A 20755-nucleotide genomic window follows, 5' to 3' on the forward strand; every position below is an offset into this window, starting at 1 on the left:
TAATCTAGATCTAACCTAATCCTAATTCTAGAGAGAAGTGAGAGCTTCTCTAACTTTTCTTCCCAAAACTAAACTAAAACTAACTAATAGTCTAAGTGTCTCATCCCCCTTCAATCCTTGGGTTAAATAGCACCAGAAATGAGTTGGATTGGGCCCAAAAATGCTCCCAAAATTGCTGGCAACGAGTTGCATTAAATGAATCACGTGCAACATTGGCGCGTACACGTACAGTTTATGTACGCATTCCTAGACGCACGGTAACTTTGGCAAATATTATATCAATTTGAAGCCCCCGATGTTAGCTTTCCAACGCAACTAGAACCGCGTCATTTGGATTTCTATAGCTCAAGTTATGGTCGATTAAGTGTGAAGAGGTCAGGCTTGACATCTTTGCGATTCCTTCTTTTCTTCATGAGTTTTCCACTTCTACATGCTTTTTCTTCATTCCCTTGATCCAATCCTTGCCTCCTAAACCTGAAATCACTTAACAAACATATCAAGGCATCTAATGGAATCAAGGTGAATTAAATTTAGTTATTTTAAGACCTAAAAAGCATGTTTTCACTTTTAAGCACAATTAAAGGAGAATAACAAAAACCATGCTATTTCATTGGATACATGGGAGAAAAGTTGACAAAACCTCTAAATTTAACACAAGATAAACCCTAAAAACGGGGTTTATCAACCTCCTCACACTTAAACCATAGCATGTCCTCATGCTAAACCAAGAATGAAATAAGGGGTATGACATTTATTCAATGCAAAGAAACTATATGCATCCTATCTAAATGAATGTAACTAAATACAAAATGATTCTACCTACTTGGTTAAAAATAAATCAATCCTCCAAGAGCATGTATAAACGGGTAGGGTTAAGGTCATGTCATTCATGAATCCTACCAATCCAAGTATAAAAAATGAAGTTCAAATAAACTTGCAAGAAGAATGCTCATGAAAGTTGGGAATCAAGGAATTGAGCATCGAACCCTCACCGAAAGTGTTTGCACTCTAGTTGCTCAAGTGTATAGGGTCGATTCTCTCAATTCTCCCCTAATCATGCTTTCCAAGATTTGTTTTTCATCTAACAATCAACAATTATTCAATGCATGCATACATTCATCATGAGGTCTTTTCATGGGTTGTAATAGGACTAGGGTCAAGGTAGGATCATATATGGTTAAGTGGACTAAAATTTGAATCTTTGATTAACCTAGACTTTCCCACCTAACCTATATAATAACCTATACAATTAAGTGCTAGCCTAACTACCCATCGTGCACTTTTTCACATACTCATGCATTTCCCTTTCATTTCACAACACTTATGCATTGACTCTTCTTGCACTTCACTTTGGGGCTTTTTGTACCCTTTTTTATTATTTTTCTTCTTTTTCTTTCTTTTTCTATTTTTTATTTTTTCTTCTTTTTTTTTTCTTTTCTTTTTCTTCTTCGCTTTTATTTCTTTTTCCTTTGTTTTTCTCATTTTTCTTTCTTTCAAACTATATACAGGAACATCAATGCATAAGGTCTACACATTTAATCAATACATGAGTATGTACCCAATTCCCAAATATAGAAATATAAAACACCCCTTTTATCCCAACCAATGTTCCCAAATCTCCCCAAACTTGAATAATAAACACTCTTACTAGCCTAAGCTAATCAAAGATCCAAATAACAGACATTTATTGTTTTCCGTTTTAGGCTTGTAATGTGCTAAAATAAAGAACAATTGGGTTAAGCGTAGGCTCAAAATTGGTTAACAATGGAGAGTAAAAGGTAGGCTATTTGGGTAAGTGAGCTAATGAATCGATTGCCTCAATCATATAAGTGCATGAATACAAGGAATAATTGGACATATAGAATTAAACAAATCAAAGATCACAATTATAGAAAGAGAACAATTGCACACAAGAAGGGAAAATAAGTGGTTATAAGATGTAACCACACAATTAGGCTCAAAACTCACAAGCTTGTGTGTTCTTAGCTCAAACACCATGTTCCAAAATAAATTCTTTCAAGCAAGTTCAACAATTTTTTTTTTCAAATTGGTAGGGTGCCCTAAAACAGTTTCTTGGAAAAGAGATCATCACTCTAACCAAGTAGTCCTAACATAAAAAGAAGTGGTAAAATATGTACAAATTCTAACTAACATGTAACCTATCATGCAATGCAACAACTAGCTAACATTGGTATTGAAAAAGGAAATTGTTACCCATGGAGATCGGTCGGACGACCTCCCCACACTTGAAGATTGCACCGTTCTCGGTGCATGCAAAGGAGAGCAAGGTGGACGGGTTGCTACAACTGATGAGCTCCTTCAAAAGGTTATGCAGATGACTTGTTTGTTTCCCCATTCAAAATCTTTTCCTTTCTCCCTTCTTGGTGGCCAGCCTAAAAAGAGCGAAAAAGAAAGAAAATTAAGCCTACAACAAAGATATCAAAGCAAATAGAACGTAGGTGGGGGCTAATGCCAAATAAGAGTATGGTTCTCTACTACATGGTAACTACGACATGTAGATGAGAAAGCAATATAGGCCAAGGCATATCAATTGATACTTGATGCAAGAGTGAAATCAAAGAATGAGGAGCATGTTGAGCATCAAGTTCAAACAAGAATTGACACGAATAAGATTAGTGATAAGCATGAAAGCATTAGGTCCCTGATAAACCCCATATTTAGGGTTTATCTTGTATTTATTTTAGGGGATTTTATCACCTTTTATCCACATTTATTCAATGAAATAGCATGGTTTCATGATTGTCTCCCATTTTGTGCTTAAGTGTGAAAACATGCTTTCTAGGTCCTTAATTAGCTAAATTCAATTCACCATTGATTCCACTAGATGCCTTGATTTGTTTGTTAAGTGATTTCAGGTTGAAAAGGCTAGGAATGAATCAAAGGAGTGAAGAGGAAAGCATGCAAAGTGGAGAACACATGAAAAAGCCAAAGATTTGGATATCTTCATCCACGTGCACGCGCACTGTACGCGCACGCGTGGATCGCGAAAACGTAAGGGACGCGCACACACACTGTACGCGTACGCGTCGATGGGCGCACGTGATTTTTTAATAAAAAATGTGCCCAACAATTTCTAAGAGCTGTGGGGCCCAATCTGCAACCAACTTTGGCGCCAAAATGCATTTAAAGGACCAAGGATTGAAGGGAATCGACACTTAGCATCATTTACACACATTAGGATTAGTTTTAGTTAGTTTTAGAGAGAGATGCTTTCACTTCTCTCTAGAATTAGGATTAGGATTAGGTTTAGTTCTTAGATCTAGGTTTCAATTCATGCCTTCTTCTACTTTTGATTCTCAATTCTTGTTGTTACATTTATCTTCCTTTATTCTTTTGTTGTAATCTCTTCTATTTTGTTTCCATGCTTTATTGTAGATCTACTTTTGTTCCTTCTTTTCTCTTTCAATTCAATTAGAGGTAATTCATAATAATTGTGTTCCTTTTGATTGTTGTTATTGATTTCTTACAATAATTGTTGTTACACTACAAGAAAAACACCCATTCAGGTACACTTGAAAAGTGTAGCCAAAAGTGAAAAAAAATGATGCCTTAGGCTACGGCTACGCTTTTTGGGCTACGGCTACGCTTTTTGGAGTGATTCCTATTCGGCCGTTGCCTATTCTCAAAGGCTACGCTTTTTTGCACCAAGGGCTACGCTTTTGGCGTTTGGGAATAGGCTACGCTTTTCAAGTGATGCTATCCAGGACCAAAGGCTACGCTTTTCAGCTTTCATTTTTCCAGAATAGGCTACGCTTTTCAACGCTACTACATCACTTATAAAGCGTAGCCACATTGTATACCATAGCTACTTTTTATAAGCGTAGCCTTAGATCCCTCTTTTTTTTTTTTTTGTATACTATAGCTACTGTATATAAGTGTAGCCTTAGGTCCCTCATTGTTTTTTTTTTATTTTCTATATATATATATATTCTAATAATTTTTTTTTCTAAAACCTAATATTTAGTAATATGATTATATATTACATGTATAATAATTTTATAATTTTATTTGAATAAATTGAATATTATAAAATAAAAATAAATACATAATTATACTAAATAATTTCTTTAAATAAATACATAATTCTATTCTACGTGTTAGCGTCTTTTTGAGACTGCTAAGAACAATTTGCGAGTCCTTGCTACCCAAGACAAATAAAAAAGAATTGCTGTATATAATGCTTCCATGACTCTTTGAAGTTCCTTGCTATGAGAAGCCTTCATGTTTCATGAACATTGCATAAAGCAGCTCATTCCATGTATCAGGTACACCAGGCAGACACCAGTGGCTGCAATCTTGCTGATGGAGTGCCGCCGTGCCGCCATTCGGACCAAGATAGTAGATTGATGAGTGTCCATCTTTTCTCTGAGCTGTCATCTCTGTTATATTCAATATTTTTAACTTGACAAGTTCAGTGCTGTATTTGTGTGATGATAGCAATGAATTGCCTATTTTGAATTGTGACCAGTTATCATTAGGCACTAATGACATGTTAAGCTCTGGCAGTGTTTCCAAATGACAACTTCCACCGCTTCTCCAATCTCCACTTCTGTTCATACATTATTGGATAAATATATGTAAAACTTGGAAGGCAAAATATAAATCATAACAATTGTTGCAACAAATTACAAACCTGAAGTGCACGGGTGCATATGTACGAAAGAAAACTTGACTCTTGTTAAGATTTACAGTATCTTGTATCCAATTCAACACAGTCTCCATTGACTTCCTATATGCATCTTCCACCTTCATTTCCATCTTAACTTCCATACCTTGTTGGAAATAACAGCCCCTGAGCAAATATGAAAAGGTTTGTTTATCGAGATTCCAGAATTAATCCACGTATTAAATGATTCTTAAAAGTTAGCACAACACTGCTACCAGCTCAAACAACTAAACCAAAATAACTGTAAAAATTACAAACAAAAAAATTGTAATTTCCATGCAACCATTTAACCACAAATTCAGCACAATCATCATTTAGCAAGAATTAAATTGATATAATCAAACAGATTTGGGACCCAGCAGCAGCAGCAGCAATTAAATCATTCAAGAGATAACGGCAAAACAACAAAATAGGGCAGGAAAAAAAAAGACAACCTAGAAGAAGGTGGAAATTAGGGCAGAACCGGATAGCACAGGACAGAATAGTAGCAGGCAAAATCGAAGAAAAGGAATTTGTGAACACAGCAGGCAAAGACAGCAGAAGCTGGTGGTGCTGGGTGAGCCACCAAATTTTGCTCCTGAAAAGGAAACACAATTATGTCCACTGGCAGGTCTCCATAGGAACAGTTTACTAAGTTTTTAAAAATCATAGGGACGCATCAAAGATCTTATTATTGCTTCATCAAAGGACATATGCTCAGGATCTTAGATTTAACAATTTTTTCTATCTTATATTTACTTAATTTGAATTAATAACTTCAAACTTAACTACTTAAAGCATGCACTACTCAATCATTTTTTCCATGAAATGGAATTTTGTAACTCATCAATATGTTCATATATTTCTCTGTACATAAGCCCCCATATTAGGCATTCACTTTGGCTTCATTCAAAATTTTAGTTGAACCTCAGATAGAAAAGAGAAATAAAGCTGGCAGAAACATACCAAGATAAAGTCTTATTGGATGTTGAAAGATAGTTCACGAGCATACCCAAATTTCTCTTGAGGACGCCACGAACTACACTTGAAGTCTGAAAGGGGAGGGGGGAAAATGAAAAAATCATCCTCAACAAAACATTAAGGTGTATTGACAGGTATTAGTCATCTTAAATTTTTCTCTTTAGACCATACTCACAACCAGCAAAGCATACAAAATTAAAGATGATTTTTTAAATGCAGAGGTTTCATAGTTGTTTCATGCAGGCTACCTTTATCACCACATCTTTTATGGAAAGACTCATGGAAGTTTACAGCATCATCTGAGAAAAAGTACCTAAAGAAGTCTTCAACCTTTATCTACAGTTTGTAAATTTAAAATTTTAAAATTTCTAATAAATTTACAAGACTAATATTACTAAAGTCAACAAGGGAAAACTTGAAAATGAAAAAAAATGGTATTTTTTCTAATAAGAAATACCAGAAAATCAGCTTTTGCAACACCTGTGTATTCTTCTGGGACTGCACATTAGAAAATAAGCTCAGATCAGCAGAGTTTTTGAAAAAATATGATGGATTAATAAAATATATTATAAGTTAAATACAATAGATATTTTTTTTTATCTTTTTTATAAAAGAATAATTTCATTAAGATTTAAGGAGAAGGATAATATGATAAAAAAGCAAAACAAAGGATTCATCTATAAAGCATGGCTTTTAAACCCTAAACACAATGGGCATGAAAAATTGATCAATTTTGCTTAGGCAAAGTTTCCTAGGGTTATATATTTAATATTTTTTAACTTCTCAGACCATAAATAAACAGAGGGGTTGGAGAATTTCAAAGACGGGATCAATCAAGTCCGTTTACCAACTTCTATTTATAAGAAATCCCATTTCAATTTGGTTTCCTTTCTTATCAATAACAGAACCAACTTTCCCACCAATAAAAGTCCTCGACTCATATATATCTACCTGATCGAGAGCAATTAGAAGTAAACACACTAGATAAAATGCATTAGCTAGAATATCCTAATAAATTTAACACCATAATTGTGTTAAGAAACTGACCAAATCACTCCCCTTTGCTTCAAAAATCAAGTTTACCATGTACACCATAACATCCAATTTCAAAATAACATTTTCTTCGTTCCATACTGATAAGTCGCTTTGACTTTTCACATATATTCATAAATCAAAGTATCAAAATGACTTATAAAATATGAAATGGAGGAAGTGTGATATTAAAGATTAAAGGAGCTGAACCTCGTGTCCTTGATCCAAGAGTTCCAGTGTAGTTGACATGCCAGAAAGCCCAGCTCCAAGGATGGCAACTTTCAGCTTTGGTCCTCGATAATGTTCTGGCTCCGGCGAAAACAGCCCTTTTGGCGCTGGCAGGAAACCATTTCATTTGTCAAACTTACAGCTCAGCTCAATTACTTAATAACTAAACCTGGTAACATGGCAAACCAGATTCATTCATAAGCTCACACCACTCCCCTATGATATGTGTTGCGTACTCAGGTTTGAGACTTGATTAGGGTCAATAGTGGATGAGAACTCTTAATATTTTGTGTATAACTGTGTGTGTAGCATAGGTGTGTGTTGTGATATTATAATACTCAAAATTATAGGCTATCCAATTTATGACAAAAAAAAAACAATTAGAAAACTGAAATATAAAACGAGTAACATGGTGAATATGCAGCTAGCATACATAGTAATTAAAATATTTAATAATTGGACTTACAATGTTCCAGCGAATTGTGTGCTAAGATAAGCTTGGTCTTCAGGGAAGAACCTGGCAAGGCCAAAGTCTCCAATCTTGGGATGAAACTTATGATCAAGAAGAATGTTGCTTGCTTTGATGTCTCGGTGAACAATTCTTAGATGTGAATCCTCATGAAGGTACTGCAATCCCCTTGCCACGCCTAGAACAATTTGGAACCTAGTGCTCCAATTCAGGAATCGATCAGCATTGTTCCCTGCATGAGGGGAACATTCAAAGTTTCAATTTGCTCTGTTTAACCAATCCTAAGCTCTTGTGGGAATTAAAAAAGAAGGGATACCATATATGAAGAGGTCCAAACTTCTGTATTCACAATCCTAACCATCCTTCACAATCCAGTATTCACCCACAGGCACAGAAATTCAGCAAAAATTAATGAAATTGAAAGTTCAAACGCTCCCCTTCCATCTCTTCCAGTCCAATACAACTCCTAAAATATATTGTTGCCTACAGAGACATCGAAATTAAAATTGAAATGAGAATGAAATGAAAGTTGAAGAGGAAGAGAGAGAGAGATAGAGGTTAGGAGTACAGACAGGAGCACAGCAAGCCCTAGCTGCGGCGGCGGCTTCAATCGACCCCAGGAGCGACGACAGTGCACGGCGGAACAGCCTCCTCTCTTGCGTCGCATCTTCGTCCTCTCTCTCCATCTCGTCTGCAAATCGTCTCTCTCTCCCCTCCGGGCTCCCTGCTCCGCGACGGCAATGGCGGCGGCTGCAGCGACGTTGCGGCGGTGACCCCCTCTCACTCTCTATTCTCTCGATCGCGCTCTCTCATCTCCGTCTCCCTTCTCTCCTCCCTCTGGTTCACTCTTTCTCTCAGATCTGGGTGTGTGTGTGTGAAAGGGGGGCGTGGTGGCAGTGGTGAGTGATGGTGAGAATGAGTGTGAGTGTGTGGGTGTGTTAGGGTTAGGGTTTTCAACAATTAATTCGAAGGTGAAGGTGATTTGCGAAGGTGAGGGGCGAAACTTTTTTTCTGATCAGAAGGTGAAAGTGAGGGTATTCGAAGGTGAGTGATTTGGTGATAAGGAAAAGAAAAATTACTAAGTGTTTGGGTGCATTTGGCCTAGATATATTAGGCTACGTTTTTAAAGTGCACCCAAAACTTAACAAATAGGCTACCCTTTAAAAGCGTCTCCTTTGATATGAAAAGTGAACTTATAGATATTAACCTACGGCTACGCTTTATAAGTGATTTCTATAATACCTAAGGCTACGCTTTTTAAATGATGCCGCATTTGTGTATCCTTTTCTCTTATAAAAAGGCAACACGGAGAAAAGCGTAGCCTATTCTATGAATAGGCTACGCTTTTCAAATGTAGCTTAAAAAAAGTGTGGCTGAATGGGTATTTTTCTTGTAGTGTTAGATTTTATTGTTGTTATCCATTTACTATGCTTTTCTTTAGTGCCTTCCAAGTGTCTGATGAAATGTTTAGTTAGATTTTAGTGTAGATTTTGTTCCTCTTGGCCTAGGTGGAGTAATTAGTGACGCTTGAGTTATCTAAATCCTTTGTTGATTGACAATTAGAAGTTGCTAATTGATTTGGATACCACTAAAGCTAGTCTTTCCCTTAGGAGTTGGCTAGGACTTGTGGAATCAAGTTGATTCCTCCACTTGACTTTCCTCTATGGTTAGAGGTTAACTAAGTGGTAGGAATGGACAACTTGTGGTCACAATTGAGGAGGATAACTAGGATAGGACTTCTAGTTCTCATATCTAGCCAAGAGCTTTGTTAGTTATTAGTTTATTTTCTTTGCCATTTATATTTCTTGTCTAAAATCTCAAAAACCCCAAACATACTCCAAAACCAATAACAAGAACACTTTATTGTAATTACTAGGGAGAACGACCTGAGGTTCAATACTTCGGTTTATAAATTTAAGGGTTTGTACTTGTGACAAACAATCTTTTGTATGAAAGGATTAATGTTGGTTTAGAAACTATACTTGCATCGAGAATTCATTTGTGAAATTCTAAACCATCAAGAGTCCATTCATCAGTCCCATCCTAACTCAATGATAATGAAGTACAAAAAGTAAAGAATAATGAATAAGGAAGGACTAAAGTACTAATCTTGTGTGTGGAACAAATATGACCATTAATGTTAAACAAGTCACGAAGCACCAAAACAATGCAAGAGATTCTCAATAATTGAGTAAGAGAATTCAATACCATTATTAAAATGAGAAACTTAGAAAATAAAATAAAAACAGGCTATAAAAACAAAATTGTTCCAATTCAAAGCAACTTCCCTCATTCTCCACCAATCTCTCCTTCATGTTATGCTCTTCATTTGTTTCTCCACATGTAGCCATGGGAGTTCCTTGAGTGTTCAAGCATTAGGATGCTAACCAGTTTACCACCTCGTCCAAGGCGGCCGTGAATTGTTCCACATCACTTTTCATCTCCTCTTGTCCTTGAACAAGAATATTAAGGATGTCATCCATTGGAGGTTGGGGTGGATGGAAGGGTTCATCAATTTGGGGAAAGGATTCGTAGTAGGAAGGTGGTTCCTCTTGGTATAGTTGTGGTGGTTCAATACTTTCCGCTCTTTCCACTTGTTGCACAACACGCTCCATAGTTGCTTGAAATTCATCCAATGCTTCCTTGAGACGATCCCTTGACTCTTGTTCCTCTTAAATGTCATGAGTAGGGTCATATGACTCTTGGATCAATATACATGAGTATTCTTCCATGGGAGGTTGTGGTGAAAAGTAGAGTTCATCTTGTGGTTGAAAATTTTCATACATTGGAGGTGGTTCATCTTGGTCATAGTATGGAGGAGGTAGCTCTTGAAAATGTTGATGTTAGAAAGGTGGTGGCTCTATATGTGATTCATATGGCTCATATTGTTGTTGGAATGGTGGATATGGATTAGGGACATATGAAGGTGGTTGGTAAGAAGGGGCTTGTAAGTATGGTTGAGGGTTATGTTGGGGATATAGTTCATGGGCATATGGTGGTGGTTCTTGAAAGTCGCAAAGAGATTCACCATAGCCATTGGATTGATATGCATCATAGAATAGCTCTTGTTCATGGTACATTGGTGGAGGTTGTTGCCATGAAGATTGATCATATGCATATGGCTCCTCCCACCTTTGATTGTCCCATCCTTGATACACATCCTCATTGAAGCTCTCATTGCCTACAACATAGTTAGAACCAAACTCAAAGCCAAAGTGAGAATTCATAATGAAAAGAGAAAATAAGAACAAAAGCTAATAAGAAGTAATGAAACAAAATCCTAAAACTAGCAAAAACTAACAAGCATTCCAAAAAATCAAGCTATTCACAATATTCACATTTATACAATAACCAATAACATAACACCATTGCAACTCCCCGGCAACGGTGTGATAAACCATTATTTTATGGTTTACATTGTGTTTAATTGTGTGGTTTTATCAAATCTTTACCCACTTATTCATTAAATAAGCATGCATTTATAATTCCTTCCTAAAAATACTTTATGGTTGAAAACTTGCTTCTTAGAAACTTTTAATTTTGTATTTTAAATTCTCCTTTATTCCATTCAATGCCGTGATCTGTTTGTTGAGTGTTTCATGCTTTATAGGGCATGAATGACTTGGAGATTAGAAAGGAAGCTTGCAAAAATGGAAGGAACACAAGAAATTAAGGAGATAACCAGCGAGAAGTGACGCGAACGCATGGCTCACGCGACCGCGCGACATAAAGGAAATTGCAGTGATGCGGACGCATGGCTCATGTGACCGCACAGATTGGAAACTACACGAGTGACGCGAAGGCGTGGACGATGCGCACGCGTGGCAAGGCGAAATGCTGGATGACGCGAATGCCTGTACGACGCGATCACGTGACATGCGCGATCTGTAGAATCTGCAGAATTTGCTGGGAGCGATTTTGGGCCCTGTTTTAACCCAGTTTTCGGCCCAGAAAAGCAGATTAGAGCCAGGGAACATGCAGATACAAAGAACAACATTCATTCCGCATAATTTTTAGTTTTAGATTGGATTTTACCTCTCCTCTAGGTTTTCTCTCTAAACATTCATAGTTCTTAAGATTTTGATTTTATTGCTTTTTGGATTGTGATATTGAGAAGAGTTATTACCTCCATCAAGACTTCGTCATTCTAGTTTGTTTCCTTACTTGTCACTTACTCTTTCATGTCCTTTATTTACTCAGAGTTACTCTTGGATTATTTCTAGAATTTATTTATACAAGAACTATTTTTATTTTTAATTGATCCTTTTTATTATTATTTATTATGTCTTTCAGTATTTCTCTTCCTTATTTTGTGAAATTTACATTCATAATGAGCGAGTAGTTCCATAACTTGATTGGGAGATGATTGAAGGAAACCTTGAGTTGGATTACTCAAGAGAAAAATTGTAATTGGGTTTATTGTTGGATCGCCCTCTAGTCATTGACACTAGTCCTTCTCAAGGGAGAGGATTAGGACTTGTCACAAGAAATAGCTTTCCAACTTGCTTGACTTTCCTCTACCTAGTAAAGGATAACTAAACAGAACAACCTTCAATTATCAATTAATCTTGAGAGTACTCCAACAAGAATAGGACTTCCAAATAATCCACTCCCAGTCAAGGTTTTTATTTAAACTTTACATAAATTCTCCAATTTAATTTCTTGTTTATCAACTCAAACCATTTTTGAAAACATCTGATTAATAAAGTAGCACATCTTTCTGCAACTCGTTGGGAGACGACCTGGGATTCATACCCCCAGTATTTTAATTTTAATTTTAATTTTTTGACAACCCTTCTAAATTGATAAACGGATTTTCGGTTAGTTAAGAACTGTACTTGCAACATATCTCTTATAATAATTTCTTAACTCGCCAATTTTCGCCACGTCACGGTGCCATTTTGATGAATGGATTTTTGATGGTATAGAATTTCACTAATGAAATCTCGTTGCAAGTATAGTTTCTAAACCAATCAATAATCCTTTCATACAAAAATTTGTTTGTCACAAGTACAAACCCCTAAAATCTATAAACCGAAGTATTTAAACCTCGGGTCGTTCTCCCTAGGAATTGCAATAAAATGTTCTTGTTATTGGTTATAAGTTATGTTTGGGGTTTTGATAAGAGACATGAAAGATAAATGACAAGGAAGTAAACTAATGGCTAAAAAGGTCTTGGCAAGGGTTGGTGGTCAAGGATCTCTATCCCTATCACTAACCACAACATGAGAATTGGCAAGGATCAATCCCATTAAATCATCCTCTAACCAGTAAAGGAAAGTCAAATGAGCTATATCAATCCAAGTACATAAGTCCTAGCTCTCCACCAATTCAATTAGTGAGACCTAGAGTTAATGGCTCCCAATCATCAATTACTTGGACATTAGTAACTCAAGAGTTCCTAAGTTACCTTCCCAAGCCAAGAGCATAAAATTCTACTCTAACATCCTTGCAAGTATTTCATCAAACACTTGGAAGGCATAAAAAGAAAACATAGTAAAATTGCAAGAAAAGTAAATCTACTACTCAATATTGTAAGGAATTAAACAACAACAAATCAAATAAACATGAAAGGAAATCAAAACATGAATTGTATTAAAAAGGAAAATAGGAGAAACAAAAGTGCATCAACATCAAAGTAGAGAACTACAAAAATTAAATGCTAAACTAGAGAAGAGATGTAGAAGAAGAAGAATTACAAAAGGAAAAGTGAATCAAAGCATGAAATTAACCTAGATCTAAGAATTTCTAATCTAGATCTAACCTAATCCTAATTCTAGAGAGAAGTGAGAGTTTCTCTCTCTAAAACTAACTTTCACTCCTAAAACTAAACTAAAACTAACTAAGTGTCTAAGTGTCTCATCCCCCTTCAATCCTTGGGTTAAATAGCATCAGAAATGAGTTAGATTGGGCCCAAAAATGCTCCCAAAATCGCTGGCCACGAGTTGCATTAAATGAATCATGTGCAACATCGGCGTGTACGCGTACAGTGCGTGTACGCATCCCTAGATGCACAGTAACTATGGCAAATCTTATCAATTTGAAGTCCCGGATGTTAGCTTTCCAACGCAACTAGAACCGCGTCATTTGGACCTCTGTAGCTCAAGTTATGGTCGATTAAGTGCGAAGAGGTCGGGCTTGACAGCTTTGTGATTCCTTCATTTCTTCATGAGTTCTCCATTTCTACATGCTTTTTCTTCATTCCCTTGATCCAATCCTTATCTCCTAAACCTGAAATCACTTAACAAACATATTAAGGCATCTAATGGAATCAAGGTGAATTAAATTTAGTTATATTAAGACCTAAAAAGCATGTTTTCACTTTTAAACACAATTAAAGGAGAATAACAAAAACTATGCTATTTCATTGGATACATGGGAGAAAATTTTACAAAACCCTCTAAATTCAACACAAGATAAATCCTAAAATCGGGGTTTATCAGACTCTGGCGACGGAAACTTACATTCAATGACAATAAAGCTTCTGGAATCTCAAAAGAAACGAAACCCAAAACTTGAAACCTTTCGAGCAACGGATCTCGTCGATAACAGCTTCATTCATCGGCAACAGAGGCATACACAGCGGCCACAGGCTCTAGTAGCAGCGGATATGGTGGTGACAGGTCCTTCAATGGTAGCAGAACGCGACATCCCCTCTCCTCTCTCGCATTCGGACTCCCGACGGCAACGGACTTCACGGCGAAGTGACTGCGGCGGCATGAGTCCCACAAAGATGACGACAAATGCGAGGTCAGTGGCTGGCCCGACGCTCCCTCTCTCACCCGCGAGCTCTCACTTCCCTCTTCGCGAACGGCGGCGGCAACGGTTTCTAGAGGTGGCGGCACGACGGCAGCAGGACGTCCTAGCGGCGGCGAGCTTCTCCCTCCCCGGCGCTCTCTTCCTCTCTCTCAGATCTCCCTCTCTTCCCCCTTCACCCTTTCTGTGGCTCCCTTCTCCTCTCATCCCTTTCTTTCTTTCTTTCTGTTTCTGATGGGTGTGTGCGTGTGTTTTGGTTGGGCAAAAAAGGGGGCTACGGCTATTGTTTGTGTTTGGGGGTTAGGGTTCAATTTGGTAAAAGTTAGGGTTAGGGTTTGTGTATTGTAATTGGGGATTTGGGTTAACTAGGGTTTGGAAATTTCTAAATCAATTTAGGTTATATGGTATTTATTTTGAAATCTAATTTAATCTCTAAAGTTACTTTAAAATATTACTTGTGATATAAAAATACTCTAATTAAAAATATATTACAATATAACTAATTTACTTTATTAATAAAACATAAAGTATTTATTTATAAAAATATTATCATATAAAAAATCTTATTATTTTACAGCTACTAATTTTATAATTTAAATATAAGAATTAATTTAATAATTAAAAAATTAGATAAAATTTTAATTTAAATATCCAAGCATCATTATATTTAAATTTCTAAGACTTTAAATCGTCAATAGAAAAATAATCTAAAATTATAGAGTTTGGATAAAAATCTTAATTTATTTCAAATCCAGTTAATCAAAACTACCTTTAATTATCCTCAATAAAATAAAATAATTTATGAATTTAAAGCTGTAAATAAAATTACTTATTTGTGTCTTCTAGAACTCCAATTGGCCAAACTCAAATAGAAGGGGATCTACGTTACCATCAACTTCTATCGAACAAAAATGACCCTAACACGTAAAAGAGGAGGATACAAACACTTTTATCAGATTGAATTTTTTATTTGAATTTTGGAGCTTAAGAAATCAAAACTAAAAACTCGTGGGGGGTTACGGTTTTCTCAAGGAACGCTTTCGGTCTTTCTCTCTTTCTTTTTGAAAGTTCAATTCGGTTATGAGATGGAAAAAGAAGATTAGAGGATGATAGTATAATTGAACAAGGGATATATGTCAAAAGGGAGGGGGGGGTATGTGTCACGTTTGTTTTTTTGTTTCTTTTCCCTTTTTGTCTTTCTTAATCCATTCGGTCACCATGAATGGCACTTCTCAAAGGATAATAGCATTATGATTAAGTGCCTTTGGTTAATAAAGTAAGGAGATATGTGTTATGGTTTTACTTCCTTTGGTTTCCTAATGCATTCGGCCAAGAAAGGAGTGAAATGAATATTAAGTAATTATGCGAATTAAAAGACATATGTTGAGTTAAATAATAATAATAATAATAATAATAATAATAATAACAATAATAATAATAATAATATATAAGGTTAAATATATATGAGTTACTAATATAAATGACATTAGTAACTTAAGAATAAAAGATATCTGATGAAACATTAGCAACTCTAAGCTCATCAAAAAATACCGATAATTAATTATATCGGCAAAAATCGGACTTGATAATAATATTAATATTATTATCTAGACTCTATTATAATTAGAGCAAATAAAATAAATAAATAACATAATAATAAAATTATATTACCCTTTATTTTACTTCGGGATTCAAAGTCGACTCGTCAAAATAAAACTAATCGCTTTAAAATATTATTTTAAGAAAAACTCACGTTAGTACAAAAATTAGAGTTGTTACAAAATCTGCTTGCCCAAGAGGTAAACCGCATCGAGGGCCCCCATGTAGCAGTTGATGTAGAATTCACAGACCTAAGATGCGTTCACCTCCACCAGTTCCCTATCCAGAAACACCCATCCCCACTGACCAATCCGATCATTAGTGAACTTTCTCAGCCCAGCAGTGATCTAGAGCTTTCACTCAACATGGAGGCTCTTTTTTGGAAATTTGGGGAACTTCAGTTTTGAGTAGAGGTTGGAGAACTTAGATGGATCGGTAGGAGGTGTTGTAACACCCTTGATAAGCGGATATTTTATACGCTTTTTGCCATCATTTTCATATAGTTTTTAGCATATTTTGTTTAAGTTTCATTATGTTTTCATAATTTTAGTGTAAAATTCATATTTTTGGATTCAACTTTGAGTTTTTGTATTTTTATGCAATTTCAGTTATTTTCTGGTTGAAATTGAGGAGCTAGAGCAAAAGTCTGATTCAGAGACAGAGAAAGTGCTGCAGATGTTGTCAGGATCTGATCTCCTTGCACTCGAAAGAGCTTTTCTAGAGCTAAAGAAGTCCAAATGGAGCGTTCTCAACGGCTATAGAAAGCTAACATCCAGGGATTTCCAGAAATATATAATAGTCTATACTTTGCTTCATAATTGAATGCCCAAAACTGGTATTCAACGCCAGCCATCTGCCCCATTCTGGCCTCCAATGCCTAAGAAGGTACCCCAAGCCAACGTTCAATACCCTAGAACCCTCCTAGCACATGGCTTACTCGTTTGCTCAGCCCAAACACTCACCAAGTGGGCTCCAGAAGTAGATTTTTGCACTAAAAGACTGTTTTACCCTTTATATGTAATCCTTAGTAATTAGTCTAGTATTTATTTGAGAACTTTCATATTTTTCAAGAAACCTTTTGACACTTTACATGTTTCACATTGTATTTTCTATCAGTATGAGTCTCTAAACCTCCTAGGTTGAGAGGAGGAGCTCTGCTGAGTTTTATGGATTAATAAAGTATTATTGTTCTATCTTCAATCCGTGTTTGATTCTCTATTCTAAGATGTATCTTCAATCTTCATCCTTATGAATACGTTGAACCAGCACAAGGTTATCTCATTCTACATGGGTTCAGAGTAAGTCTTTCATCTGACAATGATGAACCACTAGCTTGATTATACATCTCTTAGACGGCCAATCCACGACTTCGTTGGGGATTTCTTGAGACATCAGTTCAGTCGAGGTATGGGGAGATTAGAGTCTTTGAGGTAGAGGCTAGGACCAAAGGCGCAACATTCTCGGATCCAGAAGATTCGACCTTGTTTGTGGCATTTTGAGTAGGATCATCAAGGGGAATGAACTGCAGGAGCTCCACCCTCAATCAGACTAGATCCGCACTAACCCTGGGGTTTAGCATTTGAGGAGAATCGGTGACCTCTCAAGAAAGGCGTTGATCAATGATAAACCACTATTTTGCAGTTTATTTTGTACTGAATTGAGTGGATTTTGCCAACTATTCTCACTCTTATTCATATAAATTGCATGGTTTTACAAATCCTTCCTAATTTTGTGCTATAATTGAAAACATGCTTCTTTGGCCTTAAATTTGCTAATTTTAATCATCTCTTATTACCATTCGATGCCATGATATGTTTGTTAAGTGTTTTCAGGTTTTCCAGGGCAGGAATGACTTAGGGGATGGAAAGGAAGCATGCAAAAGTGGAAGGAACACAAGAAATTGAGAATTTCAGAAGCTGGCGGCGACGCGTACGCATGGACGACACGTACGGGTGACTGGTGGAGCAGACATACGACGCGCACGCGTGGCTGACACGTACGCGTGGCCAAATGCAAGGTTCAACAACGCGTACATGTAGCCGACGCGTACGCGTGACAGTGTCACGTGCTGCATTAAACAAAAGACGTTGGGGGCAATTTTTGGGCTGCTTTTGGCCTAGTTTCAAGCCCGAAAACACAGATTATAGGCTGGGGAGTGGAGCTGGATGAGTGATTAACTAACTTTTATTCACATAATTATTAGGTTTGGAGATGTAATTTTCTAGAGAGAGAGAGGCTCTCTCCTCTCTCTAGGTTTTAGGGTTTTTATTCTTCTTATTTCTCGAATTCAGATTTCTACCTTTAATTTAGTTTTCTTCTACTTTTATTTGTTCTAGTACTTTAGTTATCTACTTCTATCATTGATTCCTTTATGTTGCCAATTTAGTTTATGAATTCTTCTTATGTCCTTTAATCCATATTAATGCAATTTATGTTTTTATGTTTATGATTGCTTTCTTTAATTTGTTCTTATTGTTTCCTCTTGCAATTGTTAGCCTTAGAGTTTGCTATGTCTTATTACTTTTCTGTGTTTTTCTTTTGTGCCTTCCAAGTGTTTGATAAAATGCTTGGTTGGATTTTAAATTAGATTTTTATGTTCTTGACTAGGATCGATTAATTAGAGACTCTTGAGTTGCCAAAGTCTCTTGTTGATTGGTAATTGGAGATCGCCGGTTAACTTGAACTTCACCAAAGCTAGTCTCTCACTATGAGTTGACTAGGAGTTGTGAACTCAAGTTGATTGTATGCACTTGACCTTCCTCCATGGTTAGAGGTTGACTAAGTGAAGGCAATTCCCATTTACCATCATAATTGACGATCATAATAAGGATAGGACTTCTAATTCTCAATCTTTGCTAAGAGCTTTCTTAGTTATTAGTTTATTTTTCTCGCAATCTATATTTTCTTGTTCCTTATTTCAGAAACCCCAAAATTATACTTTTCTATAACGAATAATAAACTACACTTCCCTTCAATTCCTTGAGAGACGACCCGAGGTTTAAATACTTTGGTTTTACTAGGTTTGCTTAAGTGACAAACAATCTAAACATTGACCGAGGATAATTTGTTGGTTTAGAACTATACTTGCAGTGCGATATTTTTGTGGAAATCTTTACCAACAATTTTCTTCCGTTCATCACATATAGCCTGCCATAGAAGAAGTCAATCACAGCTGGAGTAGACAGTAAAGCCAAATTGATCCAGAAGAATAAAACATCTCCGAAGCCTTAACCATCTTCTTATCATTGCATTCACCATCAACTGAGTAACGTTATCTTTATTTTACTTTTATGCGTTTTAAACAACCAACCAACTGTTCTATCTGCCTGACTAAGATCTACAAGATAACCATAGCTTGCTTTAAATTACAATCCTCGTGGGATCAACCCCGACTCACTCAGGTATTACTTGGACGACCCAGTGCACTTGCTGGTTCAATTGTGCGAAGTGTAATTCCGCGCACCAACCTTGACTATCAAAATGTCACGCTTCCGGCTGCGCCACTCTGAGAGCTTGGGTATTACGACGACTCTTAAAATATTTAATACTAAAATATGAGCCTGTTTAAAACTTAAACCGAATTTTTCAAAACATACATCCATACCTACAATACAAATTACAATACTTACAGAAAATACATACATACATACATATTATTACTTTACAAGCATTACATAATCAATTTCCTATCCCTCTTATAGAAACTCTTAAAGATAAAGGCGAGGGAAAAAGTAACTAATACAACACAAAAAATCATTTAGAACAGAAAAGGAATAAATGAGCTTTTCCGAACTTCGTCGTGCATAACCTGAAAAAGAATAGACCTGTAAGAGAGTGAGAACATCGTCCTCGCTGGTTCTCACTTTGGGGTTAGAGAATTACTATAATAGGATATGTGAAAATGAAACTGCTACAGTGATTAATAGCCACCTTATGCATCTTTTCAAAACCAAAGATTTAATATCAAATTTTTGAAATCCTTTCTGAAAGAGAAAAATGTAAATTCTTCAAAAATCCAAAATCCTTTCAAAAAGTCTTTCCTAAACAGTATGAATCACCAAGCTGTTCCAAGTATAGGTTCATTAAGTCTATGCTGAACCAGTTTAATTTTTCATACTTTTCTAAACCAAAAACACAAACCAAACACGGACTTCGGCCCATCTCATAATCAATCACGGCCCTAGGCCCAAACAATTCAATCCACAACCAATCCATCATAATCCACCCAATTTTTTATCACAAACACAAGTAAGGTTCAAGTACAATCATGTAGTTACTTCAAGTAGATCAGTTAGCAATTGAACATAATTATTCACATAGACAAATCAATGACAATATGCATACCCAAACAATGTCACATAGATGCATATGATGTATGCCTGTCCTAGTGACTGATGAGTCTCATCTGTCGGTTATAAAGCCAACCCGACAAGTCCTGATAGCTAATCATTGGACTATCCCTCTGTCGTGTATCCCTAACTCAAGTAACTTCCAATCATAATCATATATATATAACACCCACACTGGTGTTTATCCAAGGGGGTGAGCTCATCTGGAACTTTCACAGTGTCTGGCCACTCTTACGACATAGGGTCAGCAGAGTATTGAGTCTCAACCTAGAGCACGTGGTGGCTAGCCATTGCTTTCACCTAGGGAAACTCGTATCTCAGATATTTGGAAGTGCATCAAATCACATTGTCAATCAATAATCATGTACATGTACATACCTAGCCATAATTCAATATTTATCACAGCCATCCGACTCATAACATAATCCATAACAGGCCATGATTCATTATCAAATACAGCTATTTGGCTCATAACATACACATCACTTCCTTCACAATCCATCTCAAGTTAAATCATCATTCATGCCATATAATACTTTTTTCTCAAATCACTTTTCTTTGAAAACAACAATCAAATTCATCTTTGTCTAAATTTTGAAATGTTCATTTCTCAAATAGTTTCAAGCTCATAAGCCATTTTTCCTCTAAGTAAGTTCCTTTTTCAAAACAAAAGCC

The 20755-nt window shown here is 36.2% G+C and overlaps 3 long non-coding RNA genes across 3 annotated transcripts; all 3 read right to left on the reverse strand.

The window, feature by feature from the left end:
* Nucleotides 1-4504: 4504 nt before the first annotated feature.
* LOC148571134 (uncharacterized) lies at nt 4505-5170 on the reverse strand. The gene is made up of 3 exons (XR_015907034.1): nt 5122-5170; nt 4655-4813; nt 4505-4570 (listed from the first exon to the last, which is right to left on the reverse strand). It is a non-coding gene; the product is annotated as an uncharacterized LOC148571134 (long non-coding RNA).
* A 59-nt stretch (nt 5171-5229) lies between these two features.
* On the reverse strand, nt 5230-6103 carry LOC148571135 (uncharacterized). The gene is made up of 3 exons (XR_015907752.1): nt 5896-6103; nt 5633-5718; nt 5230-5264 (listed from the first exon to the last, which is right to left on the reverse strand). It is a non-coding gene; the product is annotated as an uncharacterized LOC148571135 (long non-coding RNA).
* Nucleotides 6104-6114: 11 nt separating this feature from the next.
* Nucleotides 6115-7732, reverse strand: LOC110270177 (uncharacterized). The gene is made up of 4 exons (XR_015907753.1): nt 7693-7732; nt 7374-7608; nt 6890-7014; nt 6115-6145 (listed from the first exon to the last, which is right to left on the reverse strand). It is a non-coding gene; the product is annotated as an uncharacterized LOC110270177 (long non-coding RNA).
* Between the last annotated feature and the right edge of the window lie 13023 nt (nt 7733-20755).

This window comes from Arachis ipaensis, chromosome B3 (assembly GCF_059453495.1).
Source record: "Arachis ipaensis isolate K30076 ecotype BB chromosome B3, ASM5945349v1, whole genome shotgun sequence".
NCBI classification, from domain to species: Eukaryota; Viridiplantae; Streptophyta; class Magnoliopsida; order Fabales; family Fabaceae; genus Arachis; species Arachis ipaensis.